The sequence below is a fragment of the Schistocerca serialis genome, chromosome 5, assembly GCF_023864345.2.
Source record: "Schistocerca serialis cubense isolate TAMUIC-IGC-003099 chromosome 5, iqSchSeri2.2, whole genome shotgun sequence".
Lineage (NCBI taxonomy): Eukaryota > Metazoa > Arthropoda > Insecta > Orthoptera > Acrididae > Schistocerca > Schistocerca serialis.
The window spans coordinates 239,638,125-239,646,561 of record NC_064642.1 but is presented as its reverse complement, the minus strand read 5'-3'; positions in this window follow the sequence as shown (position 1 = coordinate 239,646,561).

Genomic DNA, 8,437 nt, shown 5'->3' with positions numbered 1-8,437 from the left:
GTGTCCTGGGCCGAGACTCGAACTCGGGAAGTTTCATATGAGCGCACACTCCGCTGCAAAGTGAAAATCTCATTCTGGCTTATTACTAAATTCATAAACTAACAGAAACGTACCATGTCACTGTAACGTAAAAGAAGGAAAAAATACTACTTTGTATCCTCAATGTGTTCACATCATGATAAAAATAATTAATAAAAGACATTGGTGTCACAATACGTTAACGTAGCTCTACTCTACCATTTTTCTGATCTAAATTTTATTGTATATCTGAAATGGTTATATCTAATATCCGAGTTTGGAGTATTAGATTGTATCTCTGTAAGAGGGTGTTATGAACGTGTTTCACAAGGACATATTAAACATTTAGTCAAATATCCATCTTGCCTTTTTCCTGGTAATGCCTCTGGTGATCCAAAGATGAAGTGATTCGCAGCGCTACTGATTTGTTACTATCTCTACAGCTCTTTTGACAAATGTTAACGTCAGTTGATGCTCTGTGTCATGGATGCAGGTCACAGCAACGTATTTGCTGTTAAAGGCTCCATACTGTGTGTTAAACCCTGTGTAATGGCGACGGTTCAAACCCGCGTCCGGCCATCCTAATTTAGGTTTTCCGTGATTTCCCTAAATCGCTTCAGGCAAATGCCGGGATGTTACTTCGAAAGGGCACGGTCGCCTTCCTTTCCCACGCTTCCCCAATCTGATACGACCGATGACCTCGCAATTTGTTCCCTTCCCCCGAATCAACCACCCAACCAACTGTGTGTTAATGGTTATTCAATGTGCAAACTGTCAGGCGTAATATGTATCTTTGGCATGCAGTCATACCTTGTAATTGACAACTAGTTCATCAGACCAGAAATGTTTTTTTTTTTTTAACGACGACCCGCCACGCCATGCCATGCCCTGCCATGCAGGCGGGTCAGATATATTGTAACATATAAGCAATGTTTTCAAATATATAATATCTTGTTCCTATGCCCTGCACTGTAGGACATACACGCTTTAATAATATGCAGTGCAGCATGCATTTGAGAACAGCTATAAAGCCAAAAGCATGATTGTGTGGAATAAATGAACAATCAACACATAGCACAAATTCCTTTTAAAACTATAGTAATGGAGATACAACTTTTTCCATCAAACTGATCTACTGATGTGGTAACAATTCTACTGATACAGCTAATGGAACAAAACATCTTCTGAAGAAACACGTCAGACAGTAATGACCCTACGATTTATATTAAAATATATACTGAACAAATGGGAGCTGGAAGTGAACGGGCTGCATTTTTACACCTCACTCTCAGTGCGCATTAATCTTGATTTACAGTGCGGAGGAAATCGCTATTTTGTACCAACAGTGAATGGCATTAACTAAACCTCTAGAAGGAAATTTATTTAATTATCTGTTATAGTTTAAGAATTATAACATTTTGCCTAATAAAGAATGTTATAATACTCATTCCCATGCTGGTACCATTTTCGGGTAAATAATCCGTCCAAAAGCATTCAAACTATGGGAGGCTGCTATCAACATTCGTAGGAACACATTATGCCTCCCGTTTTGTAGTTTGTAGTATGTCTGAGGAAGCATGAAACTCTTATTATACCACATAATTATTTTGTTTAAGAACAGCGGCTAAAACTAAGTGCATAATCACAAACATAGAAAATTTCTGCCATGTATTGGGCCTAATACGGAGACTATCCCATTCTTCACTTCGGAGAAATCTGGTGATCATACCTCATACCACTGTGAAGATGTATGTACCCAATGTTCTGAAAATGTAGTTCCGACTAAATAAGACCCTTCTGTGCTTCTGACTCACCGTACATGTCAGCAGCATATTCTTGCTGGCAGATTCTTCTTTGTTCTCTGCAGACGTTTAACAGGAGTCTTTTCCTTACTCTGACCTCTTTAGTAGTGGCTCCCGCAGCCCTTTCAGCTTAAACTACTCGCTGGCGTTCTGTGGAAGTCAGAGCAAACAATCGTATCCTGGTTGGGTACCTAAAAAGTCTATTACTTTTGTCCTACTGATTGCACCATCATTGAAACAGGTAACAACACCCATCACACCTATTTTGAATACTGTCCACCCACAGACAGGTGTTGAAACTCTCATTATGGTTTTGTGTGTGGCCATGTAGACATCTGCTCTGTAATTTTGTATCTGCAAGGTCCCTATGTATTGGCTTTGTTTCCATGACTGTGGCAGGCAGACAGAGAATGTTTATCGTGATATCACTCACCCAACACTTGCACTATGAAGCATCACCTTTAGGTCACAGCCCATGCTGTGGCTTCTCATAAGTAGAAATTTTGCGACACCAACTAGCCCAGTCAACTTTCCTCATATTCTCCAAATCTCCAACATTTCATCCTATTGCAGGCCCTCAATATTGTGACAATTTGTCTATTTAACACTTTGTTAGAAGACCAAAACCTCCTATATATTTTCCGCCTGAGAGTTTCTTCCCACACAAGTTTTTACACAGCGTATAGCACAACAGATCTACTAAACGAATAGTAGAGGCAATACTGACAACTTGTTTTATCTTAGAAGATACATTGAAAAACGTCATAGCATTTATAGACTAGGAGGGAAGACGTTTCACAATATCGACTGGAATGCAATATTTGAAATTCTGAAGGAGCTAATGGTAAAACACGGGACATCCCAAAGAGTAAAACAGTCAGGTAGGATGGGGGTGGGTGGGTGGGTGGGTGGGTGTGGAGGAGGAGGAGGAGGAGGAGGAGGAGGAGGAGGATTGTAAAAGTCGGGCATGGGATGAGTACAGAAAGGTGCAAAGAGAGATAGGCTTAACAATTTGTTAAGAGACGGAGCCTTGTACAGGATATAGAATAGCTTAGAGAGCTGCATTAGAGCAGTCTCCGGACTGAAAACCGGAACAGCAGCTATAAAAGTTATGCGTAAGTAATTCATTCGTGTGATTCGCAAGTATACTTGTGAACGTTCAAACATTTAACCCGTGTCAGCGTTTCTGAACAGTGTACACCAGCAGGCTCACATTATTTCACTTACTACGCAGCGCTCTCACTACCCAGTGAAGTTACGTTAGACAAGCGATATTCGCCGCTATAGGAAATGATTTACTGTGATTCAGTGGACTAATTCAATGAGTAACACGTTCTTAGAAGACACTTAGTTATTGCACACAAATTCGTTGAAATTTTACAGACTTGTGGAAATTTCATCACGCACTCTCAGGTATGCCAACTTATTTCCAGTGGGAGGCAGTGACTGAGGTAGCGCTGTGGCAAGTCCCCGGATTTTCATCCAGGAGTACGACTGTGCAAATCTCGTCCGGTAATTTAGGTTACCCGAATCTCCCTTAAGTCGCTTTTGGACATTCAGTACTGTTCCTTTGAAAATGTCACTGCTGAGTAGGTCCTCAGCGCTTCTCAACCATAGTTTGCTCCAGCCCTTAAGACCCACCGACGATAAGATCATCAAGCCGTAATCTTCCAGTTGCACACTTTGAAACAAGGACATGACATTCCTAATATTCACCATCCAAGAACTAAAGTAATACTACTGCCGAACGTATGGTGCCTGTTAATGGAGATGAATATGTAGGAACAATAATATCGCTGACCAGCGAGAGCGACGAGTGGGACACTCTGACTCAGCAGTTCGGTCCGAACCTTAAGTACATTGAAATACTAGCTGACAAACCAGGCATTGTTCGGCTATTCACTTAACACTTTTCTATTATAAACGAAAACAAAATGAGCCGTATTTTTTTTGGGAATATCCTGGACAGTTTTTGTACGTTGGGCACAGCTGTTTCGCGCGTCTCCAAAGCTATTTTTTAAACGGCTCTTCATAGCTCTATACACAGGTTTTTTTGCTGTAATCCATTGCGCTTCACAACTGAAAGCTGTCAAACCCGCCGTCATGTGTCGGCTATTACATTAGCTGAATCAGTGGAGGAGTGTCTTATTAGTGAAGAATAAATTTATTAATGGTTCATGCATGATGTAGTACTTCTCCACGTATCTCAGTGTTTGACTTCATATCTCTTAAAATACATGTCGTACAATAATGTATTTATGTAGGTACATCCAACGGCATATCTGGATACTGTCTGCAAAATGTATTGCGAACAGAGATAGTAGCAAAGAAGTAATAAATTTAAACATCACCCACAGTGCAGCAGTTATTCATATATATCTCATTTCGACGTCATATCTCGAACTATAATAGGTAGGTGCTTCTGCACCTACCCACAGAGATTGTTGCCCGACGGTAGGGATGTATGTACAAAGTTAGATTGAAATCGGTTCAGTAATTTAAGAGGAGATGAGAGAAGCACACGCACACGCACACGTACGTTTTTATAATATGTATGAATATATCATGTTGTGCTCAGTAAAAACGTTTTCGAACTCGGTAACTCTGACGTTCTTTAGCACCCGACACTATTACGCGCCGGAGTTCCCAAAATACAACGAAAAATCAAAGGTCTTTGAGTATATTCCAGTCACTGTACTACAGAATTGGAGCGAATTCATTTTATGCTTCATATCACACAAAATGCTTAATTTATTCATATGCTTATTATTGAGAACTGGGTTTATAAACGTAAATACTTAAATTTTTAATTATAATTTACGCTACAAACACAACTTTATTCAACGAAAACCGTAAACTGCTTTTGTTTCTATAGTCTAGTGGCTTCCAACCGGCAGGGCGTGCCCCCTGGGGGAGCGTAAGAGATTTATAGGAGAGCGCAGACAGCTCAAACGACAACATACACTGCCAAACAAGTCAAAAAATTTTATCCTTGCTTAGTGGGTGCATTTTTTGTAGCGTTGTAGCCTCACCTTCGCCCCGCGCGTTACCTTTATCTCTAGAGCTCCTATATAACACGCTGATAGTCCACCATGTTTTCCTCACCTCTGAGGATTCAGTAGTGTTTTCCTCGTGGGTGGCTCAATATTTTACAATATTGCTTTTAACATATTTAATATTGCCTGTATGAAGTGAACCAAACAGTAATTAATTTTATAGAGATATTTAGAATGTCCATTTCGTATAACAGAAAAATTGAAGTGTAACATTAAACGGCTCGAAACTTGCGTGATAATTTGTAAATCGTAAATGTAATGAGTTAAGAACTCGCTACCCATGTCTTCAAATCTGTCTACAGCTATTTGTTGGTTTCCCCTGTATATAGCCACATGTAAAAGTGTTTATTTTTTATTCAAAAGGAGGTACTTCAAGAAATACCGAATTTTTATTGTACAGAAGTGGAGGGAAAGTGTAGTCCCGCCTTACAATGAAACGAATATTTATTATAAGTTTCACATATCATTTAAGCAGTATTCATTTTATGTACTTAATGATAGGTTTGTTGCTTGTTGAGTTGTGGTAAAAATTTTATTCTTTAAAGGTAAAGTTACTTAAGCAGGTTTCCTCACAATCACCAATCGGCTATAAAAATATCTGAATCATTACTCGTTCTGCCGTGCCTATATAAGAAATGTGGTTTAGTATTATTCAATTTGTTTATGTATTTTTATGATAAGACGAACAAATATATCAGAAATATTCTTTCCACTTTTCCAATTGCGAAAATATCTTAGGACTCGAAAAATTTTGAGACGAACTGCTTCAGTATAGCTTTCGACTGGAAAGAAACGCAGTTTCGTACAACTGGTTTCCTGTTTATAGCTACTTTCATCAACGCAAATTTACAATACACAAGTAGGCGCCGGGTGGTTTCTAATTGTCTCTCCGGCAGCCTATGGAAATCTAAGCATGCAAGAACCATTTTGGCAATAGTTAGTGCAGTTCACAGCTGAGCAGCCATATTTACGAAGAATTCAATACATTTAATTAGAAATCTCCACTCGCATAGTGACTCGTATGTAAACAAATAAGAATATCCTATACTTTGCGGCAAAACATGGCGGACTGTTCAGCTCATGTTATAGGAGTCTTAGTTGTACCGACACAACACATTCTTCAGCCTGCGCTCTGCATACTTAACGCAGTATTACGCCTGGTGAGTTGTGTAGAAGTAAATAAGTTTTATTGGTTTTGTATGTCAAGTGAGACTGTCTGCTACAAGGTGACTCTTTTTCAATAAATGTGAATCCATCTAATTTCCAACAGCCACAGTACATTGTGTGTCACAATGTTCTCACTAAAGACTCATTGCGGTTTGTGTGTCTGGAACGTCATCCAGCAGCACCTAGCCCCGCGCCGAAAAATAAACCAACAGACTTTTTTTGTTGTAAAAAGAAATTCATTAAAACGTCTGAAACAGGACTCTACTGCAATCTTTCATGGAAAATGAGAAAGTTACTGAAGCATCATATGAAATCTGTCTTAAGAGCAAAAACCAAAGAAACCTCATATTACTGGTGAGGCGTTAATCAAGCCTTCCACTCTTAAGGCTAACATATTTGTTTTTGGAGAAGATAATCATAGACAAATGTACAAGATACATGTTTCAAACAAGTGTGAAATGTATGATAGAGAAAAGAGCCCTGAATGTGAAAGAACAGCTAGTTAAGATTGAAAAATATCCATTTTTCTTTGCTTTACAATGTGAAGATTCTACTGAACAGCTGATGAGTGTCACCAAATAGTGTACCACCGACTTGTGGACGAGATAAAAATAGTGCAAGAACAACTGCTTCCTAAAAACTTGGAAACATCAAAAAGTTCTGATGTATTTTCTGCTATTAATGAAATTTTGGTTGATAATGGTTTGTTTTGGAGCACAGTTATAGGAATGTGTTCCGATGGAACACCAGCCATGTTACGTTCACGTTCTGATTTCATAAGTATTGCCGAGAAAACGATATCCTCATCTTATTGACTCACAAAGTGATCACATACATACCCTAGCTTCTAGAACTTTTCCTGAGAATCTGAACACTGCACTGGAAGTGGCTATGATTGTAGTTGATAAAATTAAGCTTTAAAGTTTTCGAAGAATACCTATCAGACTTGTTTGAAACCCTCAATAATCTGTTTGAAACAACAAAGTAGAAACACCACGATAATGCACGCCAGTGATGTCCCTGAGGTCTTCTTGGAAAAGAAACTACGGAATCATCGGTTGGCTGTTTGCGTTAGAAACGTCATTTCCTCGATTCATTGAACTTCTGTATAGAAAACAACGCGATGCCAATGAATGGACAGTTATCAGTGGACCAGTGAAATGGCTGAAAGAAGAGATCAGATTCTATTTTCATAATTTGTTTTTGGGAGACTGTCAGTGTAAATTCGCCAGATCACCCTTCACAATTGATGTGCAGGCATTCCCGATGAAAAACAAGAGGATACTTTTGAACTGAAATATGAGTGTAAAGAACCGTATCAACAAATGGGGTTGGAAGAATTTTGGGCCAGTGCCCTTCCAGTTTATGCAGGAGTGTAAACGGAAGCCTTAACAAGTCTTCGTACAGTTCTAATTCACAACAAAACACTGCAGTCGCCTGAAAGAGTGACCGTAGATATACTCTAACTAATTTGAAATCAAACATTCAGAGGCTGTTGAAGAAATACAATTTGAACTGTCTCGATGGTAGTCTGAATTGTTCTTGTGACTATCATCGCATAAAGAAATGTTAGATGCGAAATGTTGTTCACGGGTAAACATCATTAGGTATTAAAGTAAGAAATAAAGACATTCCTACTCCGCCTACCAAATCCTTTGAAATATTAGAGTTTTGATTTACTCTGCATTTGATAACCTTATTTTTACTAAAATTGTGGATTACAGATTATCAGTTTTTCGAAAGAAACAAAAAATTAATAAATACAAACAGCATAGGGGCATGGGAAATTGTGGAATGCAAAGGAGGCAACAGGTAGAAAAGGTTGGTTACTGCTACTACGTATTAACGATCTAACGCGTATGGGCGTGGTATTATTCCTTCCTCAAAATAAACAATTTTATTCGTGCTAACATCTATAGAAGTATTAATTCCTACGTGAATCCGTTACATGAAAGAAAAAGGCATTCATCTGAATCGACGCAAATACGATGCGTCTAGACAATTTGTAACATACAGAACACAGTCAACTCAGATTTGAAAAACTGGTTCAAATGGCTCTGAGCACTATAGGACTTAACATCTGAGGCCATCAGTCCCCTAGAACTTACAACTACTTACACATAACTAGCCCAAGGACATCACACACATCCATGCCCGAGGCAGAATTCGAACCTGCGACCATAGCGATCGCGCGGGTCCACACTAAAGCGCCTAGAACCGCTCGGCCACAGTGGCCGGCAACTCACAGACTTGCTCAAGAATAAATCATAAGCCCTTTATCCTGAAGATACTTTTGAGATTCCACTCCCAATTAGCTGTTCTTAATTCGAGCGAAAGCAATTCCTCTTACTGCTTCCAACGTAAATGTTTATTTAAAATCGAAATTCTCCGAAT